The sequence below is a fragment of the Tamandua tetradactyla genome, chromosome 19 (genome assembly GCF_023851605.1).
Source record: "Tamandua tetradactyla isolate mTamTet1 chromosome 19, mTamTet1.pri, whole genome shotgun sequence".
Taxonomy (NCBI): domain Eukaryota; kingdom Metazoa; phylum Chordata; class Mammalia; order Pilosa; family Myrmecophagidae; genus Tamandua; species Tamandua tetradactyla.
This window is the reverse complement of record NC_135345.1, coordinates 30043797-30062474: the sequence shown is the minus strand read 5'-3', so window position 1 is coordinate 30062474 and position 18678 is coordinate 30043797. Positions and strand designations below refer to the sequence as shown.

Genomic DNA, 18678 nt, shown 5'->3' with positions numbered 1-18678 from the left:
TCACACACACGAACACACTAGATTTTTGTAAAGACTAGTCATATACACATAACATGTTATGCATAATATACTTCATTCCTCATTTGGCTTTCAAAATATCCATGAGATAGAAAGGAATTCTTCGTCAGTTTAAAGAAGGAAAAGATTATCGTAAGAAATTTTAAATGGTGGAAAAGTAGAAACTTGAACTTCTCTACTGAAGTTTCTGTTTGGGGACTTTATACAGTATAATACGCCTTTGCCAAGCATATAGAACATAATAATATGTATAGTAGACAGCAAGATGCAATTACTGTAGTGAGCCTTCTTATTAAAGAAAAACTTTCTGGAATATATGGGACTCTTACACCAGGCAAGTTGAAAATGGATAGCAATTACGTAGAATGAGAGAAAAATCATTGGAGTAAGGGAGTCATCCAGATTGGAGAAACAGGGAGAAAAAAAAAGACTTAAAAGTAGCAACAGGTGACCTACAGAAAACGTAAGTCTAAAGTGCATAGTACTCTCTTAAATTCTCTGTGGAAAATAAGGTCTTAATGTGGTTAATAAAATGAAAAGGTTTTTTTTTTTTGCTTTGTTTTTTTTTTTTTTTTTACTTTCTGTTAGATGATAACTGGTTAGTATTCCCAAATTGGATATAATGACATTGTATTTGAAATTAAGAATTGAAGTTGAAGAAGAAATTATTGAACTATCAAATCAAGAGCTATTTTATAATCTTTAACATTTAATTTGTGAGGAATCTAGCACTGGTAACAGTAAAGTATTGTGAAGTGGATTTTCCTTTTGATTCTACTAAGATAAGACCTGAGTTCAAAGATTCTGTGAGCCCATGACTTTTGAATAAAACCTCTGCCATAGCTTATTTTATTTCTCTTCTTTATTTTACTAGAATATGCAATCCAAAGACTTCATTAAGTTTTCATCAATATGATATTCTTTTTTCTGCCAACATATTATCTCAGTTGGCCTTGTGTTTTATGGTGCCTTTTCCTCTTTTGCCTGTCACTGCAGATTTTCTAAGAGGTACTAAGTAAAGGATTGAAGATTTGAATGGTAATTACCAAGTATAGCACATAAAAATGGGATTTAGTTTATGTTGGATGATTATGATTTTAATTTATATCTGAAAACTCTTAGATTGTTATATTTTCTGAAAGAATGCATTAACAATCTGTAAAAAGAGTAATTAATTTGAAGAAGAGTCTTAGATGGAAAAAAGACAGCAGTTCTTTATGATTCCTAGAGTTAAGAGTAATAGGGTAAGATAAGGGAAAGAAATAAAGTCAAAGACCAGAAGGAGGCTGGAATGTCAAAGGAATTGCTTTTCCCTGATGGCTAAACCATAGAATTCATGCTGTTATTGCCCTTTTACTAAATTCAAGGCTCTTTTCTGGAGCTTCTTTGGTTTTTCCGAACCGCACTTAATGATTTCCCCATTAAAATTCTGAATCTGTTAAAGCTGGTGGGATAAAGGGGAGTGTGTGATTAGTCTACTGCTTAAAAGGAAGTGAAATCTGCAGCAACTTCCAGAAAAACAAATCAAACCAAACCTCTTCTATCACAATTACATACTACACATACAATAAGTTCGTATAAGATTGCTCTGAGCCTAAGCATCATTTTACTGAAAGTTCTTTTTAAAAAAAGCGTAAAAGCATATTAGTCAATGTTACACTCTTTGAGAGTTAGGACTTGAAGTAGTTTGTACCACTTATTATAATGAAAGAATCTAAACATAAAACAAGTTCTTAATAATCACTTTGTTTAATCCCTCTTTGAATAGATAAGGGCAATACCTCCTAAGAAGATTAAAGATTAGACTTCTGGCCTCCAAACTTTCTGTCCTACATTCTTACTCCATTTAAACATCGTGATTTCTCTACGTTTTATTTAGAAAACGTAGCTGTCTAGATAATTCCATAATTAGCTCTCATAATTTTATTCCTGTTTTTAGTCTCTTGCAATGCTTAAATATTTTATTCTCATGAATAACATTTTGATTGTATTCTCCCTTATTTACTACTGTGATAGGGTAATTTATTGAGATAGCAGATTGCATTTTCTTGTCCTTGTACTTTTTCCCATCTCCACTCCCAAGGATGTAAATGGGATTTTGGGTCCCTTTGCCTTATGGATTTTTGTATTTAAGGGTAAAAGCTCAATTGCCAGAAGATGAGCAAGTCCAGAGTTCACTGCTTATGGTTGTGCTAGTCATTCAGTGAACAAACCTAGGTATTTCCCTCCATTTGACAACATTTGTGAATTACATCACCTAACATTGTATAGTTCCAAATTGTGCGGTTCTCCATGGTGGCCTTGCTACCTTGGTAAAAATTTTATTATTGAATATCAAAGGCATATAAGAATGCCACAGGACACTGTAAATGAGAGCAGCAAACTGACTATAAATATGCACACATTCGTTGTGTGAGGGAAGAACTTGTATTCCAATAAAAGTAGGCGCTATAGCGTGCAAGGGTGGTTCAGTGGTAGAATGCTTACCTTCCAGGCGGGAGACCCGAGTTCGATTCCTGGACCATGCACCCCTCCCCCACCCAAAAAGAGAAAAAATAGGTGGTACTACCTATCTCTAGTACATACCTGACCAATTCATTTTGCCAGATTGACCAATTTGCCAAAGAAATACCAGTATCCATCATTTTAAAACTTGGTTCAAATAATAAACATTGGCTTGATCAAAATAAAATGCAAAAATAAAATCTTTAGAAGAAATTCAAAACATGTACCTTTATGTGCGACTTCTCTGACACCATCACTTTAGTAGAGCTGTTCTGGGGACTCACACAGGCGAGAAGAGGGGATGGCACTGAGGAAGGGAAGCAGAAGCAGTCAAATGTTAAAATAGAAGAAAGATATAGAGCCCTAAGGCTGAAAGAGATTGGGATTATGATGATTTGGGGGCAGAAAGGAGTAATTTATTTATCTCCCCTTTACCCTGTTTGTAAGGAAGCGGGGCTGCCCTAGAAATACGAGGTGACTGAGTATACTACACCAGAACCTGGGCAGGCGAGACTGACAGTGTTTATTGGTCAGATGCCCTCTCATCCCCAGGAGGACAACACAGCACGCCACGTGGGGCTGAATTAAAGTTGCACTCAAGAACCTAGTAAATGAGGGTGAGGCAACGGTGCCTCAGTGGCAGATTTCTTGCCTGCCATGCAGGAGACCTGAGTTGGATTTCTGGTGTGTGCCTATGCACGCACAAAAAAAGAACAGAGTAAATGAGCAGGGGCTGTGCAGTAGTATCAAGATGGTGAAAAGGAAGTGTTGACCAAAATATGAGATATAATTTAACCTCTAAAACATTTTCCTTACCCATGATGTCAAGGTCATACCCCTCTTCTAAAGAGATGTGGCATGCTTAGTGCTACGTACATTTAAGCTAGAGACACTGGCGTCACCAAGAAGGTCATTAATGCATGGCCGTGATAGATTGGGGATTGTCTTCTGAATAATGCAAACCCCACTGCATTTGTCCTTCTCACATTCTAGAACAATGAAACAAGTTTGTATCCAAAATGGAAGATTTGAGGACTAGATTCTGGAGAAATGGATTAGCCTAAGAAAAAAGAGCAAAATATAAGACAGCTTTTGCATCCCCCCCAAAACAGACTGAGACACTGCACAAGAAAAACAACTTTGTCCTAGAGTGTTTGTTCACCTTTTATACGCCTTCCTCTTAAATATGAATGAATTATCAGCATTTGAGAAAAAGTTATAGGATGGTTGTTGTTTTCTCACCATTGCAATTGTTCCTTCCTAGTGACAGAGTTTTGCTACAATACGCAATACCTCTCTGCATCTGTTGTCTCATTTCTCCCCAGGATAGGGAAGGTGGTATTGTGCTGAGTTGGGAAGAGAAATTGGGAATGAAAGGTTTTTCTCCTCTTATTTTTGAGAGATAAAAATACAGTATTCCCTGGCACTTTAGCCAAGAATGAGGCAAAATTAGATATGACTATGTATTATTTACAGAATTATATTTGCTATTAAATTGTTTCAAAGTGGTAATTTTCATGCATGCTGAAGAGTGGGATCGTTTGTTAGGGTTAAGTCTGGGAATCAACCTTAGATCGGCTTCTCAATTTTAATTACCTTTCCCAATGTTCGATTTTCTTCATGCCAATACATTCCATGGCAAAAGGTGGTAGAATTAGGCACCATGACACACGAGTAAAAATGTTTTCACCTAGTAGAATGTAAGTGCTAAGCCACAAGACCATTCTCACTAAATAAAAAGCAGCACTGGAGTTCCAAAAGATGTGGACCTCATGGGGAAAATGGATGATGAGTTTTGAACAGACTGTTGGCAAAGAATCACAGCTCTAATAAGAGCTGAGGACTGGGCTACCATGAATAAAGCATTCTAAACATGGCAAAACCTCAGTACTATCTCAAGTATCATCCTCTGACAGTGGAGATGATTTTTATAAGTAGGTTATTCACTCCCCTGTGCAAAGGTATAGCACATAAAATTTTTCTTAATGACTTCTTCATAAAAAAATTCCACAATTGAGTTAAAGTCGAAAGCCCTGGACTCAGGGCAATTGACATACATCAACTGGTATCTGCTGTAGTCAAAATAGAAATTTTCTTTGCCTTCCCACACTAATATGCCTGAATCTTTGCTTCACATTTTGGCAACTCTTAAGTATTGACTTGTCAAAATATAATTTTGGCTTGTATAACTGCCCCAAGTCAGGAAATTAGTTTGTTTTCTAAACAGACTGTGTAAATGCTAGGACTTTAATAACTTTCTATGACATGTTACCTGTTTCTTCTATTTAAAAGCAAAATTCTTGAGAGAATATGCCTTGAATGAACACAGTACTGACTTCCCATTCCAGTGAATGATCATTTCCACCAAGGTTTTTAAAACTCTTCTATATGAGACTCAGTAGAAATAGGGAATTGCATTTTAACTTTAGTTAGTATTCTTGATTTTTTACTATTAACCAAAAGATGATACATTTTTAATTTATAGAAACTTATTTTTTAGACTTCAGTTTGAAAAGGGATTAATTTCTGTTTTTAAATCTTTTCCATGCATTCCAAAACAGGAGTGTGCTAACATTCAAATTTAAGGCATTTCTACAATACTGTCATTTTATCTCATTGACTAACCTTTGGTTGCTTATGTTGGATAATGTGGCGGGATAGATATGGCATATGTAATACAAAATTGACTCAAAATTGATTAATTTAATACACAAGCCTGACCCAGTTTTAATACTTTTAAGGGCAACATCCACACTTTCTATCAGCATCTTGGAATACCCACCGAACAGTTTTTGCAGAGGTAGTTTTGTAACAAAGCTAACAAAGCTTAAACTTCATGGCCCCTAGTTTGTATGGCCCCCTTTCAAGGCCTTTGGAGGAGCCCAGCAATGTGTTCATGTTGATATATGTTTTGGTAAGATTTACAACGTTGTGTGTTAACTCTAAGTAATTAAGATTCTAACATCTCTTCACTCTGAATTTTCCTTTATTCCTATTCCCCTACCATTGTGTGGTCTTTAAGGATCTAAATTCCTTTTTTGGGTCCAACTCAAGGGGAAATGATTTAGGAATGTATTTCATGTGGTTTTAGTGAAACTGTAGGTAAGTGGTCCATAGTAATGTCTGTATATGGTTAAGTTACTGTTGACTGTCCAAGTAGATGTGGCTTCCAAGAATTGTGGTATTGCCCAACAAGCTAACTTGCCATGCATGGCAGTAAGGTGCAGAGTCATAAGTAGTATCATAGTCCAAACATTTCCAGTGGTGCCAATATTAGAAGCATGTGGGCAATGGAGGAGAAAGACAGATTTAGAGGTCTGAAACTGATAATGGATATATGAAAATAGTTTTTAGTTATTACATATAAGTGAACGATTTGCTTTTTCTTTCTGTCAAGTCATAATGGCGTTCTCCCACATCAGTAAAATATTTGATAATGCAGTAATAATTATGTTAACTATTTTCTCTTTTTAAGATAGAAAGAGGGCAAATAGAATATATAAAAATTCCTGTTAGTTTGATAAACATCAAACATGACTACCTAAAGATACATGTTTTATACATTCCAACTATGAATAATCAAAAACTAAATTTCTATCAAACATGAAAGCAAAAACTGTAAATATTTTTTAAGCTATCTAAATATAATTACACTATATTTTTTACCACAGGAAGGGGAAATTGAAGAAAACAAAGTAAAAATTCAGTTCATCTCTTTAGAGAGATAGGAGATGATCTTTCTACCAAAAACAAGAATAGAATTCTATATAAAAGAAACATTCATAAAATAAGAACCTTGAGATATAGACACATGAAATTTCCAGAGCTTAATGATATGATAGCAGAAATATAGAGGACAAAGGAGGGTTTCTAAGATAGACTTGAAAAAAAATCTTCCAGAAAGCAGAAATACTAGCATAGAAAATAGGAAGGAAAATTTAAAAAAAATATATATATATATACATTAGAGCATCAAACTAGAAAATATATTTTCTGATTAAATGAAATTCCAAAAAGGTAACAGACAAAAAGGAGGAGAGAAAGATACAAACAAAACAATATATTTTTTTTCCAAAATGAACAAACATACATTTCCAGATTAAAAGGGCTAACCACATACTCATCACATTAATAAGAAAAAGAAAACAAATCAAGTCACAGTTTAAGACATTTCCAAACACAAGAAGAGGAAAGCATCGGGATGACATGGAACTTTTAAAGAGCAAGACTGCCTTTCAAAACCTTGAAGTTAAAATATTTCTAAACTAAAATTTTATATCCAATTTATCAATCAATTCTGAGGGTTGGCCAAAATTACTTTCTGACAAGCAAGTCTCAACAAAAAGTTCTTTCAAGATTCTCTCTCAAGATGTTATTGAAAGATGTTTTTCTCAAAAATGAAAGGGTAAAAACAGGAAAGAACATTCTGGGAATCAGGGAAACTGTGGATCCAGTGAGGGAAGCAGAAAAAGAAAATGGCCATAGTGATTGCTGTATGGCAGATCTGAAGATTGCTGTGTCCAAGTGGTGAACTAAAAGAAAAAAGTGAGCACATTATATTATGTAGCTCAATGACAGATGCAGTCAATGTGAATTAGCTACATTAACACAAATTTAGGGATGTAAACCAACACCCACTGATGCTCTCACTACTTCATAGATCAGAAGGATTTGGTGTATGCCTGGATTAAAATCATGTGGATGGTCTGCCTGGGATCTGGATCTTTAGGCACCAGGATACAATTTGCTTGCAGGTTCCCTCAGGTTGTTGGCAAAATTTATTCATACGTTGCTGTAGAATTTAGGTTCTCATTTGCTTTCTGGCTTTTCCAGGGGACCATTCTCACACTCTAGAGGCCATCAGCGCTCCTTGGCTTGCAGTTCTCTTTGTCTTTGATGTTAACAGTGATGGGTTGAGTCCTTCTCATGCTACAAATCTCTCAGACATCCACTTGTGCCTTCTTTATGCCATGACTCGTTGCTTTTTCTGTCTTTATTTTCTGATTTTAAGGGTTCAAATGATTACATTGGTGTAAGTCAGCTAATCTAAAATAATTTCTACATTATTTTAGTAGAAATAACATCATCTGATTAGTAATCTTAATTTTATTTGCAGAATTCTTTCCCTGCAGTAGCTAGATTAGTATTTGACTGAATAACAAAAGGAAAGGAATCTTAGGGGGATGGGGAGACATCTTTATAATTATAATAATTTAAACACTGAATATTGATTTGACTAAATGTTGGTATATATAAATCTTTAAAGGCTGGGAGGGATGGATAGATGAATTTTTGCATATATTTGTATGGTTTGGGAAGGGGGCAATGTAGGAGACCTAAAACACTCTTTTCTGTGTAAAAGGCCAATAAATATCTAAATTTCAGAATACTTTAAATGAAAGCAAATCATTTCGAAATGTGTAGGTAAATAATAAGACAGATTGGCTAAATGAGTTAGGAGTATATATTTTTTGAGAGTAGGGCAATAATGATAAGCATTTGGGAATAGAAGACTACTTTTTATCATTATAAGCCTTATAATTATAGTCCTTTAATTTTTGTGATTAAGTGCTTGTATTACTGTGACAAAAACTTTAATCAAAGCAGAAGATACCTAAAAATGTGTTAATTCTCCACTCCCCCCTCCATTGTTTCTTTAAATTAATGAACCATTCTGCAAGCACAGCATGGGGTTTCTCTTGGAAAATTGTGGGTTACACTGTGCCTCTTCTCAGATATCTGTGTTGCTCATGGAAATTGGTTTGTTTTAGCAAAGTTCAGTGATGGGGACTGAGTTTATCTTTATAAAAAATTAACATGCTCAAAGACTCAAGTCTTGGTCTCATTTGCTTTCTTATAAATAAGCTATAATCTAAATTGGTTGACTGAGTTTGGGAGCATTGCACTAATGAACAAGGCGGTATGTTTGACTAGTTTACTTAAATACTGCAATTTGCTTAAAATATATTTGAAAAGACATTTACCCCAATTAGCCAAAAATTTACCTCCTAGAGCAGATTAGTATTTTGTAAGTGTTAATGGTCACAATAGCACCATACCAAAGGAGACCATGTTTCTTGAGAGAAGTAATTCCTTTTCTAGGTTCTATCACAAATCTTGCAATCCTTAGCATCTCTTTGTAAGACTATGTGCTTGTTTTGTAAGCATTTAAGAAAAGATGGTTCTTTTCCTCTCTATTTAATATTTGTAGTAATTTGGAAGGCAGGAAATCTTGAGCATGACTCTAAAAATTTTATAAAATTGCCATTTAATGAGAAAAACAAAGAAATTATCATTTTCCAAAGTTATATAGCAAGAGGAAAACACTCTTAAAGACATTGCTTTTACAGAGATATTTACATGTTTTTCATATTTTTGGTTTTTTAATGATGCCAAACTGATTAAAGAATGTGTATATCCTTTTCTATTGACAGATAAAGCAAACCAATACTTGCTTGGTTTTTCTATAGTACCATGAATAGTTACTATTATTTACTAGTCCAAGCAAAATTTCAAGTACTAGAGGTGGCAGAAATTTCTTCAGGTAAGTTTCTTCAGTAAATATTTAATGCTTAAAAATGAGCAATTAGTCATATTTAGTAAAGGAAAAGAGATGCAGTAATTAATTACTTTTTAATGGGAACTGAAAGAGTAACATAAAATGTAGATAAGTTAAGTTCCATTGTTTGGTATCTCAGTAATATAGAAACTATGAAAAATTCAGAATAAGCATTAATCATTCATGGGGCAATTAATTTTAATTAAGGCAAATACAGACTCCCATATGGTTTTAGACATCATCTATTCATTAGTGCAAACAGTCTGAAAGGAGCCATTTGGAGCATTTTGGTTGATAGCAATGGCGGACAGCCCTGGAGACACCTGGTTAAATATCCTCTAATTTTTATCCTGTTGTGCATCAATGAGCAAGAATCCATGTTTAACAGTCCTTGGCAAGATGAATTGTGAGCGAGAGGAATTTATTGTATTCATTTTTCTTTGAAACTACATATCACATACTGTGCTCTCTCCTTGGGAAACAGGATATGCTCACTACACATTTTTCTCATATGTGCTCTCTTGGTGTCACTTTGAATATGTACATATTCTCTCACACACATACACAGACAAACATTTTCACATCAACATATTAATGATAACACATGGATTCTGATTGTGCCAGATTGAGTTATGTATCCTGGACGGGAGGGTAGTGGGGGAACAACATGTGTTTAATCTTAATCCTTTGCTCTGGGTGAGCACATTGCAAATAGGATCTTTTGAAGATGTCATTTTTAGCTAAACTATTACCCAATTAGATGAGTATGGGTATTGATCCTAACACTTAAGAAAGCCAAGAAGAGGACCAAGAAGCTGGAAGTCAACAGAACCTGGAAAAAAATGTGAGGACATTGCTATGTGATTGGAAAGTCGAGGAATTCAAGGGATTCTAGCCAGCCAAGATAGTCAGAGTGCTACCAACACTGGGAGGAAGCAAGCATGCTAGTCTCTAAACAAATAACTCTTGAATCAATAAATTCCTATTATTGGTTGGCTTCTTATTATTAAGCCAACCTATTATGTGGCATTTGTCCCAGTAGGTGGGCTAAGTAAGGCACTGATGTTACTCTTTTTCTAACATGCCATTCTGTGTATATAAGTTATCTAATGTCACGTCAAAACTTACACCCAAAACTTAGAAGCTTCATACAACTATAATGTTTTATGTCACATAATTTCCCTATCTCAAGAATTCAGAAGTAGCATAACTGGTTAGTTCTGGCTTAGCTGTCAGCTGGGACTGCAGCTTCAACTGGGGCAGGATTATCTGCTTCCAGTGTGGCTCACTAAGAGGTGCCAGAACCTCAGATTCTTCCTGACTGTTGTGAACCTTTCATTAGGACTGTTTTAGGGACCTCACAACCATGGCAGCTGGTTTATCCTAGAGTGATACCATAGAGCAAAATGGAAGCTGCAATGTCTTTTATGACTTAATTTTGGAAGTCATACTCTGTCATATTCCACAATAGTTTATTAGTTACAGTGATCAAACAAAAACAGAAATGTGAATGCCTGGGGTTGAGATAATTGTCAGGGCCATTTTGGAAGCTGGCTAACACGCTGCCAAATGCTATAGACTTAAAATAATATATTTAAGACTACCGGCCATGCTTTATTTCTCTCTGTACCTCAGCGTGTATCTCAAACTAGCACCATATTTGACATAAATAAATGATGAGCTATTTGAAAAGTCAAAAATCACTTTTACTTATTATACTGATGTATATTCTCTGAATTTCTCTGTTCTGTAAGTTAATAACATAACTGGCTATCTCAATGCCAAACATAAGAATCATATTATATACGATTGTGGTGGGTTGAACGTGTTCTCCAGTTTGGACATGTTCTTGGTATTAGTCTGCATTCTGGTGAGTGTGGGCTTATTGTAATATCTGCTCAGATACTACTTCAGGTAAGGCGTGGTGCCACTGAATCAAGATGGGCTTTGATCTTGATGACTGAATTCCTCTATAGGCAAAGTGAAATGCATATGGAGGAGAAGCCAGGAGAGGCTGCCATGTGCATTGCCATGGGACTGAAAACCCAAGGACCAGGAATCACCAGCAGCCAGCCCCAAAATGGAAAAAAAAGCGTAGCCTTTCTGATGCATGGATATTGGACGTAGCCTCAAAACCATGAGCTACTAAGTCCTCATTATTTAAGCAAACCCATGTATGGAATTTGTTTTTAGTACCAGAAAGTGTGCTTCTGTTATTACAAATACCTATAAATATGGAAACTGCTTTGCAACTGGGTAATGGTTAGAGGCTAAAAGAATAGTGAGGTGTTTGATAGAAAAAAAAAACTTAGATGACTTTGAAGAGACTGTCTATAGAAATATGTGCAGGAGAGGTGCTTCTGATGAAGCCTTAGATTGCAATAATGAGTCTATTATTGGAAATTAGAAGAAAAGTGATCCTCATTATATGGAGGCAGAGGACTTGGTGAAATTGTGTCCTGATGTCAGATGGAAGGTAGAACTTAAACATTATGAACATGGATCAAAGTTATATTGCAAAAAGTACTGAATTTAGGCTATACAAGTCTAATATGCATTATTTAAATCAAGGCTTCTATAAGTTTTTTGAGGCACTGTTGAGTTCTTAATGCCATTGATATGAAAAACACAAAAAGACCATCCACTTGAAATAGCTAATATCTTTTATAGAATAAAAGTACTAAATCAGATGGAGACATTTTTCTGATTTGCATATTTAAGAGTAAAAACACTTTTAATACTTAGCAATAGTTTTTTTTTTTCTTACTAAGCCTTGTCTTAATAGACTTCATGCCAGTTTATCCTGTGTATCAGTGACTACTGTTAACATTGCCTCAAGTGTTATTACTTTGAATTTTATTACCTCTAAGAGTGAAAAATTCAACTCTAAAATTTCATAAATGTCAGTTTTTCAGTATTATAAGTTGTAAGTGTTAATTTTGAATAGTAATTGTCTTTATGTCTCTGACTATTGTCTGAAGTGGTTTTCTTTATGTTGGAAGAAAATATGAAAAAAAAGGAAATGCTTTAATGGGCTTAAAGCTTTTTAAAGAAACAAAGATGCTAGCCATTTTGCTGGCTATTTTCCATACTTTTTGGTTACTTTTAACTCTTTCAAATACAATATGAGTATAATGTGTCAATTAGGAAATAATAAAACTTGAAGTATATGAAAAGAAGATTATTTGGGTTAATTGTAGTAACCAAATTGTCTTATCATTAAAGAATAATTTTGACTTTACTATTATCTCAAGACTTCCCTATCAGTTATTGTTTATCTTTGCCTCTTTCCTAAAATAAACATATTGAACATTTTTCAGATTTGAAATAAGTTCCTTTTATAGTGTGTCTTCTAAGCCATTAGACTAATATATGAAGCAATGCAATAATAATTTTGACACTCTGATCTGCTCTATGCAGCTTACTCTAACTAATTCAGCCTCTAAAATCTGCGCAGCATTGTAAGAGAGGAAGGAACTGCTGAGTACAAAGTGGAATGAATAATTATTTTTACTTGAAATTCTAATATAAAATTCTATAGTTTCCAATTACTTCAGTCCCACAATATAGAAATAAGCTCCTTGGTAGGTTTGCGGTGGTGGTATCTGGTAGTCTCGTAGTTTATCTATATCCAAGTTTCCAATTTGGAGATTAAGACACTAAAGCAAACATACTTTCACAATTTAAACTATTTACAAGAAATGTTTTCATCTCATTCAAATATATTGCAAAGCCTGAGGAATATTTCCAAATCCTTAGGTCCAATAGGAAATCTCATTTTCCAGTATCCCTGTGTGGCTGAAAATGTCAGCCCCTCACTTAGAGTCCCTCAGAAAGACAGAAAGACAGATAAGTAGTGTTGTGAGTCTCTTATTACTACAGTAGGGTCCTAATGAAAGTACCGTCTTTATTGGTCTATCTAACTAACCAAAAATTGAATGATAAACACTTAAAAATGAAGTTTAATTGAAAACCAGGAATAATATCAGAGTATTTAAGGGGAGATAAAATTTCATTAAAAAATATTGATCCACAGTTTTACCATGACTCTATAATTTATATATCTTTTTCTGCCTTAAATACTATCGCTCTTTGAAAAATGATTCATCTATTATTCAACACACATTTATTAACATATCTTATCACCTGAGCAATATGTGACACCTTGATCATAAATTTGCTCTTTATTTGGTTGAAAAGACTTTTAAGATCATCTTTCTTATAGTAAATGTTAATGTGTATATACATGAATAAAGAAGCTTTAGCACTGATACAGAAATTGTATATTTCAATATTATTTATTTTTCTCAAAATAATTCCATTATAGGAAATTATAAAGTTGCAGGAAAGAAATCAATCCACTTATTTGAGTATTCTGATTAATTGGATTCTAGTCAAATTGGATTTTACTGCTTTGTGTAACTTTAATGTTCATGGGCAGATAACATTTGAAATATAGATAGACTGTATTTGTTACTTACAACTGCATAAAACTTTGAAGCAAAAATTAAACATTTAAAACAATATTCATTATCTCAAAGTTTTTCTATGGAAGGACCCTAGACACTGAAGACCTAGTTCTTCTGACTTAGCATCAGTCATGAGATTGTAATCAAACTGTCATCAAGGGCTGGAATCATCTCAAGTCTTGCTTAGGAAAAGATCTGTTTTGAAACATGCTCACGTGTTTTTCAGTGCGGTTTGGTTGCCTGCACATTGTCGGATAGAGGGCTTCACTTTCTCACTCTCTGTTTCACCCTCAATTTCTTTCCAAATGGGTTTCTACATAAGGTAGCTCACAATTCATCAATGGGCTTCCTTAGAACAAGGAAGTGAGAGGAACTAGAGAAGGAGGGTGTCAGGCTTTGACGTGGGAAAAGCACATCCAAAGATGCAGGCCTTATAGAAAACTTCCTCCCCAGAAAAACTAACAGACTCAGTTCTCCAGAGCATGGCCAGTGAGCAGCATTCTTCCCTTTCCTTCTTGGAAGCAGAGCTATGAGAGTAGAATTCTCACCAGAGCATTCTGCAGTATAGCATTGGCTGTCATTTCAGTCAATATTTTCAACTGTATTGATGAGTTGAGTTTAAGGATTTTGGTTCTGATCAATAAAAGCTGAAGTGGTAGTAACTCAAGAAGGACTTTATCTGTATAATATTTGTATGAGTTTGCATGAGAAGGAGACTCTCTCTCAGTTGGGTGTCTTCTAGAAACAATAGTGTTAGGCCATACACTCCCTGAGAAGAAAGGAAATGAAGAGGGTGTGAAGTGCTAGTATGCAGCAGTCTGATGTACATTCTTTAGGTTAGAGAACTCTGAAGGGCAGCACTATTTTGGAGTTTTTTATAGCCACAAATTTTGTCTTATCTATGGCTAGCAGATGTTAGGTACATTTTCTTATGGCATGCAAAACAGAAAATCTCAGAATGACTAACACCGTGCTTATTTCGGTTATATTTAAAACAATTGCATGTGTAAGAATTTAAGTTTCACACTGGTAAGCCTTTTAGGCTAATGATCCCAGCCTGCTGTGAATAAGAAAAGAATATAGGGTCTAATATACAGGGACTATCTTTGGATAATTTATATAACAACTGATATACACTAACCAAAATTCTTTTAATGAGTTATCTGTCTGCTTAAGTCATTCAGAGTAAGCTTCTTTTGCTTCTAAGTGCACTGATAAATACATTGATCTTCCTTACTCTTTATCTATACGTTATCCAATAAGAAAGATTCTTAACATACTATGAGTGTTATAAAGTCAAATTTATATGGGCATTTTTCAAAAAAGTAGTATTAATTTTCATAATCATCTATTTGTTATTCTGGTGACGTGGAATCAACTAAAATAATGCATAACAAATTGTTAATAAACAATTAAATTTATTGTGCAGTATTTCTATATCCCACGCATTGTTCTGTGGGTTTCACATAGATTATTCCATTTAACTCTGATAACTATTGTATGGGACATATTTGGCTATTTTTCTCAACTAAGCGAACTTAGACACTGAAAGACTAAAACTGTCCCCAAGCGAATATAGCTGACAAGTAGTAAAATCAAGCTTCATATGCAAACAATGAAAAATCCTGAGCCCTTGCTCTCAAACACAATGCTGTCATGTTCTGTTTTAAAAGCACATATTAAATAATAAGAAATACAGTATTATTCAAAATGATATGAAATTTTGACAAATGGCACAAACTCGCCCCAGGAAAAATTAACATTCAGTGAACTAAACTATAATTAAGAACTTTTGCTTATCAAAAGAACATGAAGAAAAGAAAAAAAAAAAAAACAAACACATGAACAGGGTGAAAAAGCAAGCCATAGGGTGAAAGAAGATATTTGCATAGCAAATATCCAAGAGGAATTTTACTTATTACAGAGAGCTCCTAGGAATCAACAACACTAACAATAATAGTAAATTATAGTTTATGACACTGATCATAAACTATATCATGACATTTGAGGGAAAGTCCTCAAATGTCAAAGTAAAAGCTATTCAACTTACTATGTCATTGGGGAAATGTAAATTTCAACTACACTGGAAAACCACTGTGCACTCCATCAATGGCTAAAATGAAAATGATTGACACAGTTACCTATTGGTGAAATGTGGAACATCTGAAGCTTCCATGTATTGCTGACTGGGATGTGTCTTTTCACTTTTTAAATATATGTTGCTGCTTGGGATGTGTCTTTTCACTTTGCAATACTCTTTCCCAACATCACTCAAAGCTGAAGAAATGCAAACACCGTCAAACAGTAAATAAACCATTAAATATATACATTGGAGAAATATTTACAAACCCATACCAAAGACGTATATAAAAGTGATCATAACATTAATAATTCTAATAATAAAAACTAAATGCCTATAAAAATAAACTACATAAACATTTTATGGTGTAGTCATAAAATGGAATGCTCTATGGCACAGGGAAGTAAAAAAATATTGCTATTAAAAATAAGCACAGACAAGTGTAAGAGCACATTGAATACTTTTGTGAATTTTCATAATTTGAAAATACCAGTGAAACTAGCAATCGCTTATGACATAAGACATAGAGTATACTGGAATAACTGAGCATACTTCTCCTCCTGTGTCCCATCCCAGTCACTGCCCATTCTCAAAGTTTAGCCACTCTTTTCATTTCCAGCACAGAATAGTTTCTCTCCTCTTTTCGAGTTTTATTACACTGAATCAAGTAGGATATGCTGTTTTGTGTTTTATTTTGTTGATCAATGTTATATTTATGAGATTCTTTCATTGCATATTTAGTATTGCAAATGTACAAAGAATTCCCACATATAAAGGACAAGCATTCAAAACACAGCAGACAGAATTTATTTGGCCAGAAAACATTACATTAGTTCTCTTTTGCTGCCCGCAAAGTAACATCAACTTAGGAAATTAGAGCATTTATTATCTCATAGTGTTAATGTGTTAGGAGTCTAGGTACAGATTAACTGGGCACCCCAACTCAGGTTCTCAAGGCTGAAATCAGGGTGTTAGCTGAGCACAGTTTTCATCTAGCATTCTGGCCCTTTTCCAAGGAAATTATGATTGTATGGAAGAGTTTAGTTCATTACATCAGTAAAACTGAGGTCTCCACTAAATTACTGGCTACCATCTGTGGGCTGTTAGTTTCCAGAGGCCACCTTCTTCTTGCCACATAAACTGTCCTTCCATAATGTAGTATTTTGAGTCTTCAGGCCAGTATAAGAACATCTTTAGCTTCAAATCCCTCCTTTTTGAAGGGCTCCCACCAGATTAGGTCAGGCCCACGAGAACAATCTCCCTAATTTAATCTCTCATATACTGTTTGTGGAAGTTTTAAATTATACAAACATTAAAAACTCTTTGTGGAAAGATATAGAAGGCAGTAAAAGAGTATGTGTTATAACACTCAAAAGATATATCCTTGTGTAAGAGCTCTATAGAGTTCAGCTGAAGTTAATAGAAAGGGAGTGAAGCTGATGAAAGGGCAGCTGAAAGAATGAAAGTATACTAAAAAGTATGATTTATAACAATCTATAATATATATATATATATATAGATAGATAGATAGATCTATAACTAGAGCTATGGAAAAATATTCCAATCTTCTTTCATCCTCCCAGGCAGGAAAAGTTCTAAAAGTGTAACTTTAGAACACATCAGTTTTCCAATTTGGAGAGACTATTGATAGTAGTGGCAGGGTTGCAAAGCATTTTGAATCATTAATAAAAGAAAACTTCTCAAACAGATCTTGGAGCTAAGTTTAGAGTGGCCCTCTGGAGTTTTCAGTAATAGTTGTGATGGGTGGAGGTTATCAGTAGGACAATAAAAATGTGATGTCGTGATAAAAGAAGACACCATCAGGACCTGAGAGAAGCCATGTTATAAGGAAGGCCTTAGAAAAGCTCTACTGAATTGTCCATTGAGGAGATGGCCTGCTTCTGCTAGATTATTTTTAATGTTAGTAGTTTCATTTGGTTTAATGGATGTTAATATAAGAAGTTAAAGAAGTCATAAACACAGCATTTATTACTCTGGTGTACTATACTGGCCTAGTTGCCATGACTTGCATTTAGAAATGTTTTGCTGCCACCTCTCTCTTCTTTCTGCAGAAATTTCAACTCTTCCTCCCAAACAGTTAACCCAAGGGATAGAACTGGGCATTTTATCTCCTATCTTAACAGTATTCCCTCTGAATAAAAATCCAAACAAATGATCCATACTTGTAGGAAGCTCCTGGGGAGAGAGGGGTGGTAGAAAGAACTCCTAGCATCTTAAATATCACAAAGCACTCTAACATACTAAGAGGTGTGAATTCAATTACCTGAAAAGAAAAAGGAGCAACTTTCTGGGCTTTCTTTCTTTATTTTTTTGTTACTGAGAAAAAAGAAGTTTGACTTCAGGTCCAATTCTCATTTGTGTTTGCCAGTCTGTTATCGGTAGACTTCAATTGTCCTCATTCTCCAAAATGCTAGAAAATTTTGTACAGATAAAATCAGTCTCCTTGGTAATCTTGTAGGCACCTTTAGTTCAAACTTTACAGAAGAAACTCTTTGAGACTTTCAGCTAATTTATTTGTTATATCTGTAAGAACTCTCATTTGAACACTTTCCTTTCTTAATCTCTTTTGACTCCAGATGCTGCTGTCAGAAACATGTTCCTTACCTCCCACAAATAAGAGACATTAGCAAGTTATCAATGGGAGTTTAGAAGCTTGTACATACTGGTGTTATGGAAACATGGTTGCAGGCAAAATATGATTTCTCTTCCATTTCTCCCTGCTTTTTATTTGCTTTATATCTGTTCTTATCAATTTTATATTCTTCTCATCCACCAATTCAGACTTTATAGTATCATAGATACATTACATAGGTTCTCTCAAAGGCAACTGAAGATCTCAGGCAATTCTATAAACCTCTGAAAAAGTAGTAAGAAGGGCCATTGTATGCTGTGCTCCTCTAGCAGTCAAGCAGATTTTATGTTTAAGAGGAACTACTGACCCAGCAAGTATAAAACTTTACTTATTTTTTTATGGAGGATGTTTCAGAAGACACCAGACAGATGTCTATCTCCTATAATTCTACAGT

At 34.5% G+C, this 18678-nt stretch overlaps 1 long non-coding RNA gene across 1 annotated transcript in view; it reads right to left on the bottom strand.

Annotated features, from left to right (window-relative positions):
• Positions 1-17948: 17948 nt before the first annotated feature.
• The window catches only part of LOC143663544 (uncharacterized), a 48807-nt gene continuing 48077 nt past the window's right edge, over positions 17949-18678 (bottom strand). Inside the window, exon 3 of the long non-coding RNA XR_013166023.1 lies at positions 17949-18062. This is a non-coding gene — a long non-coding RNA (uncharacterized LOC143663544). The remainder of the gene's footprint in view (positions 18063-18678) is intronic.